Source organism: Rattus norvegicus, chromosome 20, assembly GCF_036323735.1.
Source record: "Rattus norvegicus strain BN/NHsdMcwi chromosome 20, GRCr8, whole genome shotgun sequence".
NCBI classification, from domain to species: domain Eukaryota; kingdom Metazoa; phylum Chordata; class Mammalia; order Rodentia; family Muridae; genus Rattus; species Rattus norvegicus.
In genome coordinates this window covers 14,566,548-14,585,847 of record NC_086038.1, presented here as the reverse complement: position 1 = coordinate 14,585,847, position 19,300 = coordinate 14,566,548, and the positions used below count along the sequence as shown (strand labels likewise).

Genomic DNA, 19,300 nt, shown 5'->3' with positions numbered 1-19,300 from the left:
TTTCAGCTATACGAATGACCTTATTAAATAGAACATGGAAACATATCAAAATATGATATCCAACAGGCTTTTTTATTTCTCCTCTCTTTGAGGTTACAACACAATTACATCATTTATCCCTCTCCTTCCTCCCTTTAAACTTTCCTATATACTCATCCTTTCTCTCTCTCTCTCTCTCTCTCTATCTATCTATCTATCTATCTATCTATCTCTCTCTTTATATCCCCGTTTTCCATTAATTGAGATATATATATATATATATTCCTAAATATAACTAGTTCCTCGTATATATGATTTCTGGGCTGATCATTTAGTATTGGATAAACAGTTGGTTTGGCAACGCACTCTTTCTTAAATCTACCAGAACTACTTGCCGTTAGTGATCAGAGATAAGATTTATTTATTTATTTATTATTTATTTGTTTGTTTATTTATTTATTTATTAGGAGATGGAGCTATTGGGTGGCTTGTTCATTTTTGTTGGTTGGTTTTAGTCAGTCTGTTTTTTTTTCCTTTCTGAATCTGTATTTTTCTGCCTTTTTGTGGTAGATTTGCTTCTCAGTCTCCAGTAGTTGAGGTGATTATCACTGAACTGCTTCTTCATTACCATTTTCCAAGCCAGTCTCTTGCTTTTCCTGTTTTTTTTTTCTCCTCTCTTATTTGCGTCTGAAAAAAAAAGCATAAAAAATGCACAACCGTGATTTTACCTATAAATATTTATATAGTCAAGTGGGTTGCCAATCAAAATCAAGTTATCCACATATCAACATTTCTACCTTCAACTTCTCATCAGCATGGCTATCATGGAAAACATATGAAGATGGATGCTTGCTTGTGTTTTTTTCTTCTTCTAAGCAACCTGAGTAAACACACACTATATGACTCATTATTTTAGGTGTACAGTCATTTCTATAGATCACTTCAAACTGTAATTCTAGATATTTCCAGGCATTTTTTTCTGTGATACATAGAATTGTACTGGGGATGTGTCAAGGTGAAAATAGTCCAAACCATTTATACGTGTGCTGGTAGAGGTAGATACCAGCAAGAAGACTGGAAATGCTGGTGAAATGGGGGAGGCATATGCTGAATACAGCCCTGAATGATAAGACTGATGATGTGAGGTGTGCATTTAGAAACCCATTACTACTCACGGGATAAGCAAATTCAGACTTCTCAATAGAGGGTGAGTGCTAATTTCAAGAAGTAAAAAATTAATGGAGGAGACAGCAGATGACTGACACCTCATGTGTTTGTGTGCATGTAGAAGAGGGATTCTGTCTGATTGTATGCATCTGCATTATTGTGAACCTATAGAAGAGAAATTGTTACCAAGTGTATGTGTTCATGTTAGTCAACGAAGTGAAGGTCTTTGATGTTATCAATTTCCCAACAGGTCCATCGATGTTAAACTCATCTAGCAGCATTTAGTACAGACAGCCATTCTCCTTCCCATCTGTCAGCAGTCTCTCAATTAAGAGGTCAAGCAAACAGTCACATGGCATCACAGAGTATCTTTTGAACATATCAGCTCTACTAACAACAAAGCAGATACAGGAACTACACTAAGTTGAAGAGTTTGGCCCAGTGATGTCACTACCTCAGGTAGCAAGTAGTTAACAGACGAGGTGATCATGGATATTTTGAATCAAAATTAACACAGAGTGACTGGAAGTTGGGCAAGGTGGTGGCATCAAAAGTAACCACTGATTGACTAAATCATGTGGTCTCCAAAACGTTGCTAATGCAGAGGTAAAATTTGATTCAAGTGGAGCTACGTCCCAGATAAATACTTGTCTTCACTCTGTTTGGTAAGATGATCATCTTTTCTGATACATGTCTTAACAGATATGTTCAAAAATGTACTCAGTTTGCGATTTGGCTTAAGACTATGGACTGGCAAGGTCTACACATGAATGAAGAAAAACTACAAGTCAGTGACCTACAGAGTTAATTTATGTCCTTAACAGTATATTTAGGGATCTGGAGACACTGCCAACAGTCAGCCTCAAGGTTCAGAATAACCTCTCAGTAGCAGGTAATTGAAATGTTGCCCTCCAAAATGTCACAGTGACCATCTCAAGTGTAGTTGATTTCTGTTGAATGAATGAACATAATTTCATGTTTATTTTTATATTTTATCTGTTGTAGTTAATTTATGCCCCTATTGGACTTTCTGTCCTGTAATGATGAGTGAATATTAAAAAAATAATTTATATTAGTTGAACAGCATTTTTGATGTTTTGAATCTTATTACCTTCTAAATAATGTCTCAAAGTGGGTGGGTTCCTGGAAACTGATACCATTTATTTTTATCTACAAAAATCGTTGTATTTTATGTCATATACAACTGTTTCAGGATGTTGAAAAAACTCCAAATATTTCTCTTTATTTTCATTTTTTAACTAGCCATCAATATTTTTTACTTTCCTTTTTTGCAGTCAAAATTATTTAAAATTTATGAACACATGTAAAGAAGGCTAAAATATCAACTATTTAAAAGTACAAAGCATGAAATTTTAAGCTGCTGACCTTATGTATTTCCCTGATTAGAAATCACTATATCATAGAAAAAGGCTTTTATTTTATTTTATTTTATTTTATTATATTTATGGCTGTTAAAAATTGAGCATTTTTTATGATGCTTTCTTAACAGGATAAAAAGATTCTTGGAACTCTGGTTTTAAATACATGCTATTTAATTACTGTTGCCCTGATGTTAGATTTTCTAAATAGCAATGTAGATTTATCATATCTGCTTTTGATTTAAATATTGATGTTTGAAAATACTAGCTAAAATTAAGATTACAGGAAAGTGTGCCTTTTGTATTCTTTGACAGAATTTCTGTGATACTGCAATCATTGTTTCCACATGTGAGAAAAATGTCTTATTATATAAATAGATCATGTCACTGTGTTTGTATTAACAAAGAGTTTTATGTGAAGACATAAAACTCAGTCTATAAGCCACGGTCTAGGAGAATATTTAGCTATTTTTCCTATAGGCTAAGAGTACATTTGACCTTTAAAAATGAGAATATCAGGGTCCTTTCTGGTATTAGATTACAACTACAAGAGACAGAGGTGGGTCTATGACATTACATGGCTACAATCCCAGAATGTGTTTGAAACAGTATAGGCATTCAACATCTGCATTCCCGTTCAGACGCTCATTAACATGACCTCAAAACCCACAAACACTCTTCAGCTATCACCAAAGTGAACAGAACTTGCCTATTTACTCAGTATTAGCCAGGCCTGTGCCATTTTACAAAATTAGCCCATTAACATTTATTTTTACATTCTTACTCTTCCCACCCTCATAGCCCACTTTGTATAAGGCTCCTACCCTCCCATATACAAGACATAAAGACAATTGACTACAAGCATATAACACAGAATGCCTATCAGTCACATGGTATAGATCTCTCCTTCTAAAATATATAAGAAGAGACCTTTACTCTGATGTATGGTCCAGATCTATGCACAGAACCCTTGCTATGCTGTCTGTCTTTCTGCCTATGGGTCTATACTGAACTTGTGCCCTGTAAGACATACTGAAATCTACCAGTACCAAACTATAAGCTCACCACTGTCACTTCATGTGCGACTCCCTCATTATGACAAGGATAGAAAGTCAATCAGCATGGCATGTGGATAATACAGTAGGGACACAGAACTCCCTGTCCTCCTCAGGTGTGGCAGCCACTGCGTCTTTTCAAAATCAAAAGTAATTCTCTGTAATGGTACAGAAGATACGGCTTTCTTCTCAAATCCTAGAGAATATATTACTTTCATAGGGTGAGCATGCTAACCGGAGGGAAAAGCTATACTTCTCTTCAGAGCACCTACCACCGTACTGCTGGCTTTCTACAAAGTAGAGCGCATCCTCACTTACAGACAGAGGTAGAACAGGAATGTAGCAAGAACAGAGAGCATGGCTCACCATGGCATTCTATGTAAGCTCAATCCATACATACCACTTCTTCAACAGCTTCTGAGTGCATTCAACTTTCTGGCGGGCAGGTGTTAACAGTTGAGGTTGTGTCTGAACCAGTAATTGGCCAACAGTCAGTTGTCAACAGCCAGTGACGCTGTTTGGGTGGCTATAGAAAAAGTTAGGATGTAGGACCTAGCTGGTAGACTTGAGTATCCAGTGGTAGCCTTACTTGGTATACCTTGGCCCTGTTTCTGGCCTGATCTGCCAAGATTGAAGGAACTGTGACCGCTTGCTCCTGCCACAGTCATTTCAGCATACCTTCTCATCTATGGAAGACTGGGTCAGAGTCTCAGTGGAGCAACAGAGTAAGCTATGCATAAAGCTGGACAGTAAGCCACAAATTGCAATGAAGACTCTAAATTATCAGAAATGCAAGGAACAAGGAACAAGGGAAACTTCAGTTACCATGTAGAGCTGGCCTAGGGGGAAATCATAAGTCCTTCAAAAGATGGAGGCCTAAAAGTAGAGCTAGACAAGTACATTACAGTCAGAGTTTTGTGTCTATACTGCTGGGTTTCATTTAACATATATATATATATATATATGTTAAATATATATGTTATATATGTGTTAGTGTGTGTATGTGTATGCATATATGAACATATATACATATATATCACAAGCACACATACACATATTTCTATGTCATAAGCTTCTCATTGTTCTTCCTTCATCCATTGGAATTGGGACTTTTATCACAATTTAAATTTTTTTTTTATTCTGTAGGGGCTCACAACTAGAGGTTGCCTTGAGTTTAGGAAGAGGCTTTGACATTTGGATTATGTTGATACTTCTGAGGTGACAGAGAATCTTAAGGATTGACTGACTGCATTTGCATTATGACAGGGCCATGAGCCCAGAGACGCCTGGGTCTGAGATGCTCCACATAGGCTCATGTGTTTGGAACACTTGTTTCTCATCCGGTGGGGCTATTTCGGGAGTCTGTAGAATATTGGAAACACAGTGCCTGCCTGGGAAAAAGCACTGGGGTGGGCCTTGAGGATCACAGTCTGTTTGTAGCCAGAACTGTCTGCATTCTTCATGCCTTCCCCACCCTAAAACTCTGGGCCAAAGGAATCCTTTCCCTTTTAAGATGTTTCTATTGGGTATTCTATTCTGACCATGGGAAAACAAGCTTAGTCTGTGACCACAAACTGAATTATAATGGTAAACTTGTGACTAACGATAAAATATTTATTTCCAATAAGGGGCCATCATAAGCCAGAAGCTCTTTCACAAAATGAGAGTGACAGACACTAGCTACCAAGACCTAAGCATTGGCTGTCTAGGCCTGGCAAAGAATATCTATGCATGTTAACATTGTGGAATGCGCGGGTTCACAGAGTGCTGTTTCCAAGGAAAAGAGAAATCTTTTAAGAAGTCATGTCGTAATATACACATGAACCAAAAGGCATATGAGTGCAGCCAGAAAAATGATCAATAAAAGGAAACGCATTTGCTTTTATGTAGTGGGGCTTGAAGCCCAGATAACCAAATTACTAGTGGCATAAGTTCGGAAATGAATTGACTATTTTAACTATAAAATGGGAAATGCAATGTTTGTCTTGGGCGATTACTCTGAGGCCCAGAGGAAAGGAGACCACCCGCTGTGTTCTTGGTGCCCATTCTGTGCTTTATTGTGATAAAACATTGATTTAGCATTTCCTTCTGCAGGAGCAGGACTGGTACTTATCTAGAGAGAGCCCTGTCTGAACATTCTGAACTCCTCATACACTTAATTTACATGTAATGAAGTTGGGACGGAAAGGGGGAAAGACCAAAGATGCTCTAGATGACGGTGTGCTAAAAAAGGATTAACCTCCTATTTGTAGAGAACAGAGGGTTACGTTTTAAACATTGGTGTTTCCGTCTTGCTCACTGTTTCAGAGGCTAATCGTCTCTGACCTTGTCTGTATCATGGATAATAATCAGCTTCATGCTTTCATGAGATGCACAATTTGGGTAAAATGCATAAAATTCATTATAAATCTTATTACATAAACATAACACAATGAATATTAGCAGAGACTTTCCATTTCATGTCCTATGTCTTATCACCTGAAGGAAGGCGCTTTCAGAATGAATACATTCTCCGAAAACCAAAGATTAGAGTATATAATCCCACTACAAAAAAAATGTAAACTGGGAAATTTTATGTTTATAATATGCCAGGGTAAACTTTATGTATACATTCGCGTGTGTTTTCATACTGTATATACAAATGAAAGTGTTTTATTGTGCTAATTAAAAGAGAACCCTGTTAAGTAAAAAAATGATAAAAGCATATGCGAGTAACGGGTGAGGTCATTAAAATGCCTTGCCAACACAAAACACAGAACAAATTTACCCTTAATATATGGTGAATTAAAGGAAACAATCTGGCCATTTTCTTTATAGGCATGAAAAAAAGCAATGAATTATTAACTTTTTTATTATGAAATGAATCCTAATAAATCGTGATCCAGAATTATGTCCTTATTAAGAAAAGGTCTATGGCAATCCAGAAAAAAAAAATACACATTGCTTGTTCTTTTTGATCAAACTGAATAAGTATGTTTTTCGACTTTAAAATTCTATCTCCTATGTTTAGCTCTATATATGTGTTTGTTTCCAAACACCGGTGTACAGCCGTTAAGATAAGGCAGAAGCTGTTCTCCTCTGTGTCATTTTCCCTCTCTCCCCTCTGTGGAAGTTCTGTTGCAGCGTTGCAGCGTGTTGCTGACTTAGCAAATGTCTGTGCATCCTGCCCGTACTTTATTCGCAAGCCTCAATGGTTTTCTAGTTCCAGCTCGAAGAGCAGATAACAGCAACTTACAGTTCAGTGGACTTTAGGGAAAAAAAGATATCTGAGGAATATCTCTTTCTTAGACTATTATACTCAAAGGTGCTAATCATCAGCTTTTAAAATTTAGAGACCAGTGGTCATACATTATGGGATTCATTTTCTCGGTGAAAATTAGTGTTAAGTTCAGGCATCCATTATACCTAGAAGTACTTCGTTGCAAAACAGTATCCCAAAGATTAAAAGTTTTCCTCATAAATTTGTAGATAACCCAATTTTACCAAAAATCGAAATATACAATGACATCATATTTTCTTCCTAATTTAGTTTTTATTGAATGTATTATAGGTAATGCAATTCCTTTAAACTACTTATCAGTATTGGGACTTAATAGAAACTAGAAAAAAATGGTTTTCAATGGGATGCATGAAATATTTCAATGTGGTTTGTTTAGAATGAGGGAAATCCATTGCATTAAAATCCCAATATTCTCCCAGGATGATAAGTACCCAGCATATAAATCTTTATGGAACATTCTCATGTCAAGGAGTGAATATTTAACTGGTAGGTGAAAGATTAAGCAAGGTGGGACAGTCAAAGGACAACAGGGACCCATGGAAGATTAGTGGCAGGAAAATTCCTGCCAGGTGCCAATACAGAGTTTCTTTGAAGTAAACTAGGATTATGTAAGATAATTATCCAAGACTGTTGACCTAGCATCCTTCTAAAGATAACTGGAATCATGACGCCTAGAAGTTATATGAATTACACTTTCTGTGTAACAAACAGGTTTGTTACACAAATCAAATAATTTGAGGTTTGCTCTTTGATATATACAACGGAAAAAAAAACCTATGGAGTCAGTCATATGCATTTTGAAAGATCACTGCATGACCTCTCTGCCCTGTCCCCAAGGACTAGAATTATAATCACGTGCCACTTTAATTTCTGTGTTATTTAAGTAGATGATGAAACATACAGCAATTCTTTTTTTTTTTTCAATTTCCCCTCAAATATGTGCTATGGTGTCTGTCTCATCTCTATTCTTTAGCTCTCAAGATTCCTTCAACTTTCCTTGTAACTACCAAATCCTAACATTTTGGGGTTTGCAATCTAGCTCTAGACTTGTCCTTTCTGATAAAGGAGGAAGTGTAAAAGTCATGAAGGCTGTGGTAATTAGCTTCCCATCATGTTAACAAATGCCAGAGGTTGTAAGTTGATGTTTTGCAGGTGAAGGCAGACACAGATAAAACGAGGCCTGTCATTGGCCAAGAAGGAAGGGAGGCGGGAACAAAGTTTTAGAAAGGGAGGGAGAAGCAGAAAGGAGAGAGGCAACCTGGAGGCGGACATAAACGATTCTTACCATGCTTCTCTACATATATACAGATTGTTATGAATATTTCTTAAGGGACGGATTTCTATAGGTCAGTTTATCTTATCTAGATGGGCGGTTTATATCGTTATCCTTTGGTTGTGAGTTTATTGTGTGGACGTATTGTGGGTTGAGAATTAAACATATAAATCTGATTGTTAAGTTGCAGCATATTGAGCCATGATTTCACTGGGTAGGTGGGAGTTTAGACCTTAACTACCAGGGGGCGGTTGCTGCGAGTGAGGGCAGAGTCCGTGGCAGGGAGCAACGTCAGGGCAGCCTCTGCTGGACTTCTAGAGCCCTGATTTTAGATTAGTTCTACATGGTACCGGAAGAGCAGTGTGGCAAGGTGCCATCCTGGAACGGCTCGCGGACCGCCTGCATCAGAGAGCCCTTAAGGGCAGCATGGAGCCACTGAGATGAATTATTGTTAGTTCTAGATGGCCCTACAGTGCGGGAACTTACACCAGGGAGTGACCGCCTGGGTCAGAGCATACCAAGGGGCCAGCCTGGAGCAGTGACACGCTGGAACCAACTACCACAGAGATACCCCGCAGTGCCATGTGGCCATACGGTGCTGGCACTAGCACGGGATAAAAGATTTAGAACTTTTTAGAATATTTACCGCAACATGAGGTAAATCAGTATAAAAAGAGGAAAGGTTCACTTGCGTCCACTGCTTCAGAAGTATTTGTCCATGTTCTGTTACAGCACTTGGGTTCCTGTGTTGAGGGAGTAGGCCACGGCAGGCCCAAGTAGTGGAGACAAAGTCTCATGTCATGGTGGTCAGAAAACAAAGAGAAAGAAGAGACTGAGGTCCCATATCCCCTTTAGAGACATGACCCCCAAGTACTAACTCCTTTCTACCTGGTTCTACCTCGAAAAGGTTTCAACACCATCCAACACCAGCATAGGCTGTTGGATAAGCTTTTGACATATAGGCCTTCAAAGAATACCTACTCTAGAAGAAACATTTTTTAATGAAGTATTCCATCCTCCCATCCATTTAGCACTTGTAGGCTCACACGACTTGTCCAGTTAATTCATCCCACGTAAGAGCATCAAAGAGTGGCCTATATCCAAGGAAGCATGCGTCTCCTTCACACGGATGAATCGCGCCAGTCTCTCATCACATTTAAACCACTGCGTCTCTACCTGAATCAGAAGGGTGAAGAATCTGCATTCCATTCATATATCATGATAGAACATGAAAACAAACCGTGGAGGTACCAAACCTAAGATGGTTTGGTACATTCCAACAAAAACATAGGCCCATTTTTGCTGAGTCAACTAGTGGGGTTTTGGTTGGTTGGTTTTTTATTTTGTGTGTGTGTGTGTGTGTGTGTGTGTGTGTGTGTGTGTGTGTGTGTGCTTCTGTCAAAAAAAATCTTTAAAATCTATTTTAATAAAGAAAATCTATTGTGGAGCACAATGGCAAAGTGACTCAGATATACAAAACACATACATTCCCGTTTTATTATAAGTAAAAATATTTAAAATATCTGAATTAAATTTCTGTGACAAATTAAGATAAAAGTTACAGGCGATGATACAACCAGCAACTGGCAAGACTCTAACTGTTAGCAGGTCTTCATATTACACATCACTGAGGGGTTACATTCAGAAACAAGGAAAGCATCCTATTCATACGTTCTCTTATTTCACTGGCCATGCTCCTGGCTTCATTGTATCAGCTGCTGATAGGACAACACACAAAATTACCTTTGGAGAAAGTGCATTGCTGTCCTGATAAAGAATGGAGTTTAACACCAAGGAAGGGCAGAGAGAGCTTTCTTAGCGTGACCTGTCTTTTCTTTTACCATAACTCCGCTGTTTGAAAATGGTTATACAAGGGGTTGGGAAGAATTACAAAACACACATGTTTTAAGGATGTTATTTCGATGACAGGAATAATCATGGTGTCATCTACATTCTTTTAAATTCTCCCATCAACTTTCTTATTGGAGACGAAGTTAACTATGATATTTAATACTCAAAAAGCCAGTTAACTCTCTTCATCTGTAGAAGTGGTGATACAACCCAGGGGTTCACAGACACTCAATACATGTCCCACCATTAAGCTCCTAAAAACCACTTGTCTGGAGTCATTTCCCCAAATGATTAATTTTATTGATGGGGACATTCTAAACAGTTTCCTTTATCAAGCAATCATGAGTAAAAGAAAGAAGAGAAAATATAGCTGTATTTCAAACCTTCCAAGATCATCTCCATCTTTCTCATCAATAGTCAGAGGACAGCTTGAACAGACAACCTTTGCAGAAAACCCAAGAAATAAGATGAAAAGAAGAGAAGTCTATAATGTGCTTCTACTCTACTTCCAAGACAAGACCTTCTGAGATTTGCTGACTGTTTATCCGCGGTGGGATGTGTTACACGTATTTTGCTAATTACTGAAATGAACACCTACCTCCTGACATATTATGTTTATTGGTACTTGATCGTGAGAGTAAGATAAAGATAATGTATGAAACAGACATAGCCACAGCTATAAAGCTAATAATACTCTACGCTGTCATGTAAGGAGAGCACTGTTGCTTTACCAAGTATGTTGCCCCTGGTCTATGATCCTTCTAGAAATTTTACTTTGAAAAAGGTATATTGAAATAACTGAGACCTGAAATCCCGCCTTTCTGTCTAACAGCCAAGTGTGTTTCACTCGAATGTTGTAGCACAACTCTTTTCTATGCCCTCTTATCTCTTACTTCTGTATCCAGAGACAAATGTTTGTTGAAGACATGGCTTGCCTCACTAGTATTTAAGGGGGGGGAGGGTTAGCCTTTCCTTTTGCATCTAAGATACACACCTTATTTTCTGCTCCAACTTCCACAGCAGGAGTAGAAATAGATTAAACTGAAAAAAAAATATTAGAAAATTCTAAGGGGTGGATATTACTTTACAATTGATCATTAGGGCAAATGTAGTGTAAACTTCTGTTATCATGTAGTTCTATAACCAACTTTTCCCACATAGGTAAATTAGATTTTTAGTCAGTTAAAAAGAGGTTTTTTAATGATTTTGAAATTGTGTATTTTGAAGATTAAGTATTACTCAAAATGGGAAAATCTTTACCGTATACATGCTCACGATAAAAGCAACCTTCCAACTCTTCCAACTGCCTTGACATTTCCAAAGAGCATTGCCCAACTCCGTCTCCTCTCCCTCCTTCTGTGCATTCATGTCCTGTCACCTTCTTCCTTTTCCTCGTTCTTCTCTCTGAAAATGGACTTTGAAGTGGTAAAGCAGGGTTTGAAAACGTTATCAGACCTATTGGTAAGAGATAAAAATAGAACTACACTTCTTTCCAACTGCACGAAGTTGTCTCTTTCCTTACATAGCAGAGAAATGTACGGAACGTTTCTTTCACAACTCCCCATGAACCCACGTTTTATTTAGCATCTATTCTGCCCATGTGATTCTGGGACCATGTCTATGTCACAGTTCAAATTTCTTTAAACCGCATACAGAGACTATTGAGGAAAGAAATAAGGAATTTGAAAACCATATGCTTACATCTGGACTTTTACTCGTATCACTTGTGTAAAGAAATCTCTTTTATTTTCCATTGGAGCAGATGTAGATAGTATTTTGCCAGTGATTTTTTTAAATTTAAAATATTCAAAATGCTTGTCGTTTATAACACAGCGATTATTAAAGTCTTGACATTCAGTTTCAAACTTGTCCAACTAAGGGTCTTATTCTTTCTCTCATGACCTGAAAGATGTCTGATGAACTGCCCCGTGGAGGTGTGCAGCCATCAGTTTTATTACCTGTATCATTTTGATATCTATCTACAGAAAAGAATGACATTGCTAAGCCACCTTCCGTGTGTGTGTGTGTGTGTGTGCACCCTTGTAAACATTTATACTTTGCTGAATATACAGTATTGTCACTAAGAAAATAATGCTCTGAACACAGAGATCTAAAAATGTAGCATACTCAGTACAGCTAAGAGCAAGCCATCTGAAATCTTGTAAAAAAAAATGTAGGTACCAGTGCGTTACTATATATTTTTATAGTATATAAAATCACGTTAGACAATTATATGCATATTATATGTTTCTACATACTTTTATAGTATATAGTAACTATTTTGACTTTAGTGAATCTATATAAAATCTAATTTCCTAATTTTATACTGTTACCAACCTGTGTGTTCAATAAACCTAGAAAGCAAGTGAGATGGGAAATCATCAGTAATGATGGTCAAGGTTTCAAATTTGATTACAATTGTTTTCTTCAGGTAACACATTTCAGAAGATTTAGGGATGGATGGAAAAAACTCGCTGACAGATTCCACTATATGTCAGAGTTGTTTGTTTGTTTGTTTTTTTTAATTTTTCATCTTTAATATAAATTGAAGACACAACATCTACTGGTGCTAATTTAGGAAGACACACTAAGAGATACATGGATATTAGCCGTCAAGCTTCTCTACTCTAAGCTCCTCAGTGTTCTGAAATTAGACGGTGCAGAAGCTGACACATGATTTTGGTACACCATGACTTTGAGCTTAATCTCCAGGATTAGACTGCTAATCCGTATCATATCCCAGTTATTAAGCTAAGCATTTCTCAGAATCAGCCGTTGTTATTCTCCTCACCTGATACTAGGGGTGAGTAAAGAAATATAAGTTGAGACAATGCCCAGATTCACATCCCTCACACAGGGTGAGAGAAGAGAAATCCAGCCAAGTCCTTTACACTTCTTCCCAATTCTTGAGTTCTCTTCAGGAACCAAATGAAAACTGTAGCCTAACATTGACTGTAGTTGGGTGGTTTTTTTTTTCTACTGTTACTTTATTCTGAAATCCTGGAAGTATCTAGCTTGTTAAAGCCTATTTTCTTTTAAAGTCTTTTGCTTTGGACTTTTATTAAATATGAAAAAATAAATAAGTGCAAATTTTCCCTGTTGAAGACAGAATTTTATGACTTAAGTTTGTTTATTAGAGAAGCAAACACATAGGAAAAATGTCAGATCTTCTGTTAAGGGGATGTCTTAATTACTTTGCTGTTACTGTGCTAACTCACCATGATCAAGTCAACTAATGGAAGAAAGAGTTCATTGGCTTATGTTTCAGAGCATGAATCCATGACTATCATAGCTGAAAACATGGTAGAAGGCAAACAGGTATAATATGGGAGTGGTTTCCATGGACTATTGCAACTTCAAACCCCAATGCCAGGGATTCACCTCCTCCCACAAAGCTACATCTACTTATCATTCAAAATGTTCTACCAACTAGGGCCCAAGCATTCCAACATGTGGCTATGTGGGGACCATTCTTATTCAAACCACCACCTGAGGAAATGCTTGCCATCAAGATCTCAATAAGTTTGGTCGTGTTTTCTAAGGGTCTAGAGAACACAAGGGTTCGTATTTCTATAGAGCACAGAGTCTGAGGAATCTTAAAAATCTTAAAATAACTCTTTCTCTCTCTCTCTCTTCCTCACCCCCCTCCTCTCCATCTTTATGTGTGTTTGTGTGTGTCTGTGTCTGTGTGTGTGTGTGTGAGATTGTGTGTATTTGCGTGTATGTATGTGTAAGAGTGTGTTGGTGTGTGTGAATCCCTCTCTCTTCCTCCCCCTGTTCCTTCCCCCATTATATTAGATGATTATATGCATATTATATGTTTCTGGAATTTTATATACCATAGATTTATAAATAGATATTTTATATGAACAAAACAATCTTAGAGTATATTTCATTTAAGATTATTTTATTCCGAATAGTGCTAAAGACCTATAAGAAATGTAGAGGTGTTCAAACAAACATATAGCATTACTATTTCATTACTATTCTTACTAGGTCAAAAGTATGGATTCACGTGTTTTTCTCTGCAATTGAACTGTTGTAGTCAAAAGAAAAATACCCTGTAAATTATATTCTATATTTAAGATTAGTGTTGGAAAATAACACCAACAAGTGATCCAAGACTGACCCATTTGATGAAACAGTAGCTGGAAAAGAACAATACTAAAGATTGGCTTGACCTCTATTTGACCAAGAGGAAAAATGGTACTTTAAATAAATATAAGGAACAGAATCATTCTAAGGTATGTTCTCTCAAAAGTGAGAACGTTTATAAGAAGAACAAATCAATCCATATAAACAGGCTGCTGTCCCGACTGACTGACTAATCTGACTATGTGGAGTTAAAAACTGTCATTTATCTCCTATTAAACCCAGCAGCATAGAGCAAGTTTATATTATCATTCGCATAAGAAAAATTCTAGTCTGCTTTATTACTGTTTTGCAGAATCGATCCCACACTCACCAACACTAATTAGTTATACAATATGAAGTTGCGTGCCCTGAAATCATATTTACACAACCCACGCTAAATAGGTTGTGATTATATATTTATGCAGAAAACAATAATCAAAAATAGTCTATTGATGTAAGAGAATATGATAGGGGGCATGGAGACTTGAAGGGGGGTGGAGGGAGGACAGAGATGAGAAACATTATAATTACATTTAAATTAATTTTTAAATAGTATAAAATGGAGTTCCATTGTATTGACTCTTCAAAGAATTAATAAAGGACATTATTACAAAATAATTTCTTTATATTTTTACTCTATACTTTGTGGGACTTATTTTCTCATTTTTACTGTAGTTTATAAGTATTTCACACTATATGCGTTCGTCATATTTATCTCCCCCAACTCCTTCCTGGTTTACTCCCCCTGTCCTACTCACCCTATGTCCTTTTTCCTCGTTGTTATTTAAGCAATAGAGTCCAATTTGTGCTACCCATATATACTTGAATGTGTAGCCTTCCACTGAGTGTGGTCAATCTATTACACCAATATTGTTAAAGAATACTGACTCTTCCTCTCCCAATAACTACTCATCTAGACATTGAACTTCATGCCCACTTTCCTTTCTATGCTAGACCTGACAAAAATGAGTTTATAAATGTAACTGTAGTTTTGTACCTTGAAAACACTATTCGTGGCTTTTACAATCTTTCCAACTTTTTTTCTACAATGATCACCAAGAACTGAGAGTAGGGGAATGATATAAGTGTACCATTGAGAGATGAAAATTCTTCAGATCTAGGATTGGTTCTTGGGCCAATAAAGCACTAGCTATGGATTTCAATTTGTGATATATAGTTGTTAACAACATAGTGTTTGTGCCATCGTTGCACCTCTGGGCATGTCTTGCTAGTGCAGTCATTATTGTAGCCCATAGGGTTCACAGTTGGCTAAGAGTGAGGATTCCTTTTCTCCTCCTGCAGCATTTATAGCACCTTCTAGCCCCATGAAAGCTAGCCTGTAGGGATGTAGGTCCTGTGTCGATAGCAGTTTGATTTCCCCATGTTCTGGGACTCCTCTGTGTGTACGGTCTGTCTATTATGTTCTGGACAGGAAGCAAGAGAACTCACTGGCAATTACCTGTTTTATTTGTGGGTCTGTGGTTCTTGTGAGTCAATGGCAAAAACCTTTAAAAGAGATAACCCAGTGCTGAGACAGAGCTGTATATTTATAAGAGTATAGTGACCGGTGCTGACATTGTGCTTGTCCCCTCATTATAGGATAACTCTTCTTATTTGTTTATCTGTACATATTTTAAGAAGCCTTTTATATTAGTATATTTGCATATGATACCTCTACCCTTCCTACAGATGTGCCACCCCAATTTAACCCTTCTGTTCCATGATTTTCCCTTCACCCTTTGCACCATTATAATCTGTTTCCTCTCTCTTGCAACCTATACTGCCATGGCCCCTTACTAATTTCCTGATCTTTATGAGTGTTCCAAAATGAAAGACATACATTTAAAGATTTAAAGCCAACAACCAAAGCTAAGATTTAAAAACAACAACAACCACCAAAAGGAAACAAAAAACAAAAAACAAAAAAATGTGACTTTTGTTTTTCTGATTTTGGGTTACCTCACTCACAATAAGTGTTTCCAGTTCCATTCATTTGCCTGTTAATGCATGAATTTTATTTAACAGCAGAGTTCCATTGAATAAATACATCACGTTTCATTTTTCATTCAGTAGTTGATGAACAACTAATCTCTTCCATTCCCTGGCTATTATGACTTAGGGTATGTGCCCTAGTACAGCTGGGAAATGTCATAAATCTACTTCTAGCTTTTGGGGGAAGCTCTACACTGATTCTATACTTTCCACACCAGTTCGCATTGTCACTAACAGTGGGTACGTGCTCCTCCTTTCCCACAGAGGTGCCAGCATTTGTTGTCATTTGTTTTAGGGTTTGTTTTTTAATCTTAGTCATTTTGACTGAGATAAAAATGAAATCACAAAATAATGTTAATTTTCATTTCCCTTGATGCCTAAGGATATTGATCATTTTAAAAAATATTTTTCATATGTTTGTATTTCACATTATGAACTCTCAGACTAGTTCCATGCCCCATTTTTTAATTGGAGTCTTTTCTCCCACTTCAGTTATTCTTTTTTGAAATCTTAATATATGTTCATTGCTAACTTCATGTCAGATTTATAGCTGATAAATATTTTCCCATTGTGTAGGCTACCTTTTCCCTGAAATAATGGTGTCCTTTGATGTAACAGACTATTTAAGTTTCATAAGGTCATGTGTATTCATTTTTGGTCTTAATGCCTGTGTTCCTGGGGTCCTGATTAAAAAGTGCATTCCTGTGTCATTGAGTTCAAGCATTTTACCAAATTTCTTCTCTATCACATCTAGGGTATTACATTTTATGTTGAAATCCTTGACTAGCCACTTGAAGTTGAGTTTTGTGCAAGGCGGACAATAAGGGTAAAGTTTCATCCACATATAACTATCCAATTTGAACAGCAACATTTATTCAAGATTCTCTCCTTTCTTCAATGCATACTCTTGTCATCTTGTGGAAAATCAGGTTGATGTAGGGGTGTAGGCTTACATATTAGTCCTCAAGTCTCTTATTAATCAACCAATCCAGCATGTTATGAGAAAACTGATTCTTTAAAAAAAATAAGACGAGGGCTTGAAGAGGTATCAATGGGTATGAGTGTTTTTGGTACAAATATGAAGATGTGACTTTAAATTCAAGGAAACATTGAATAGTTGGGTACGTAACCAGAATCATTAATATAGTGCTCCTATAGCAAGAAGGGAGATTAAAAATGTATACTCTCTGGAGGTTCACAAGCCAGCTCACCGTGGGTATAAAGTGAACTCAAAAATGATACAAGATAATGACAATGACCTAAAGCTTTCTCTGCTCACCCCTGTTATTCTGCTGCATATGCAAGTCTTTACTCATACAAAGAAACACAGCAAGGTACTGCACACATGAAGAAAATGTGAAATTATCTTTAGATGGTTTCTTTTCAAATCTAGTAAAATGGATGCAGCTTACCAAAAATCCAAACTATAAATTTACTCTGATTTTTTTTGGAGGAGGATTCAATTAAACTTAGTCCTGACATCCACCAGTGATGTGAGCAGAGGATAATGCATTTTGTAAAAGTCAATGTATTCACAGCTAAGGAAATGGGGGAAATGAACATTTGGTGGCCAAAGGTATCTTCTAATGTAAGAGATGAGTATACTTAACCTTAACACAAGTGTAACTAGTGAACTACTCATTGCAAATGGAATGATTCAAAACCTTAATAAGTTTTAATTTCTGAAAAGGTAAAAATAGCAACTGTTGGTAGATTTCAAATATCTAGTATGTTTATCGTAAACATTCTTCTATATACTGTTATATATTTCCAGGTCACATGATGGAGATACTAAAGGAACCATTTTGACCCTTTGTCTATGTAGTTATTATTTTCCTAAGCAGTTGCCTTTCTGCCTGAAGTTTCAAGAAACCAGCCAAGCATTGACTAAGTTGTCTAGGCGAACGTCTGTGGTAGTCACTGACCACATGTATTGTAGGGTGTCATTAGAAGTCAACTGGAAGAGCAAAGTCAACAAGTACACCCAAATCACCAACTGGAATTTACAGTGGCAGGATGGGATGCTTCACGTTCTCCCATGCAACTATGAACATAGAATTCTACTGGTATCTTTACCATTGTCTCTAAAGTCCTAAGATGCTGAAAAGCATTTCAAGATCTTAGTAGCCAGGGTAGGCCTTGAGATTATTTTTTAAATCATATTTATGTACAAAAGGGCTATCATGTTTCAGAACTGCAATCACTCATGAGAGTGTGCCCTACAGAGAAGGTTGACTGGATTTTGTTTTTAAACATATGTTTTAGAACTCGTGCTCTATACAATTCAAAAATACGTTAACTTCATGATGCTTTCCAGTCTCTCTTCTCATGAATCTATCACGGTCCATGTCCAGCAATGGGCTAACCACCATCTAGCCTCATAGACATGGGCTCAAGTGGCCTCTATTCTTATTTTTCATGGAGCAGAAGCAAGATTCCTCCTAGACAAAGTGCAAAATGTGGCACGTGACATGTGCTTTGGTTTCTTTTCATAATTTTGGTATGCTTAATTCTCTGTTTTCCTCAATGTGCAACTTTACCTCACCGTGATGTTCAGTTTGCAGAAGAAAACCTGGCTCAGTTGTTCTATTGAAGAGCAGATTCCCTCAGGATTCACCTCAGAAACCCTTTCTCCACCATACTCAGTGAATAGATTTTTTTTTTATATTGTAGGTCACAGAGAAAATGGAACTTCCTGACATTCCGTGACTTAGAGAATGTTATTACTCAGACACCGTGGTACTTTATGAGAATTCCTGGCAGCTATTGCTTCTACTTTATTCCAAAACCATATAGAGAAAAAAATCTCTGGCAATGAGGCAATGAAGGGGGGACTATGTCTCCTATTGTGTTTTACAGTCCCCACCTGGCCTCAGCCCATGTGATTACTTGTGCACTATAGGTCTCTTGTTGGAGCATTTTCTGTCTGGCCTTGATATTGGTGTCTTGGGTATTGACACAAGAGCTTCCTATTTATACACAAGTGTCTGCGCTCTCATGAAGCACTCGGTAAGGATCACATTATAGCTGTGGCTGTTCAGGAGCTATTTGAAAAGGCCCCCTGGGCATGCTCCTTACAGAACCCATCGCCACTATTAAATAACTCATCTGGAAGATTTGAGACCATTAATGTTCCTCAGTTAACACTTTTTTTTCTTTCAGTTTTTGATTTTCTTTCTAATCCTCTGCA

At 37.2% G+C, this 19,300-nt stretch overlaps 1 protein-coding gene and 1 long non-coding RNA gene across 9 annotated transcripts in view; one reads left to right on the top strand and one right to left on the bottom strand.

Annotated features, from left to right (window-relative positions):
- Pcdh15 (protocadherin related 15) overlaps window positions 1–19,300 on the top strand; it is a 1,498,824-nt gene that overhangs the window by 909,359 nt on the left and 570,165 nt on the right. The window lies entirely within an intron of this gene.
- LOC108349009 (uncharacterized) lies at window positions 396–18,802 on the bottom strand. 3 transcript variants are annotated; one of them, XR_005497462.2, is made up of 4 exons: window positions 18,651–18,783; window positions 11,245–11,399; window positions 10,979–11,025; window positions 396–666 (listed from the first exon to the last, which is right to left on the bottom strand). It is a non-coding gene; the product is annotated as an uncharacterized LOC108349009 (long non-coding RNA). The 3 variants fall into 3 exon arrangements; XR_005497463.2 differs by lacking the exon at window positions 10,979–11,025 and having other exon boundaries at window positions 11,245–11,388; window positions 18,651–18,802; XR_001842542.3 differs by lacking the exon at window positions 10,979–11,025 and having other exon boundaries at window positions 18,651–18,786.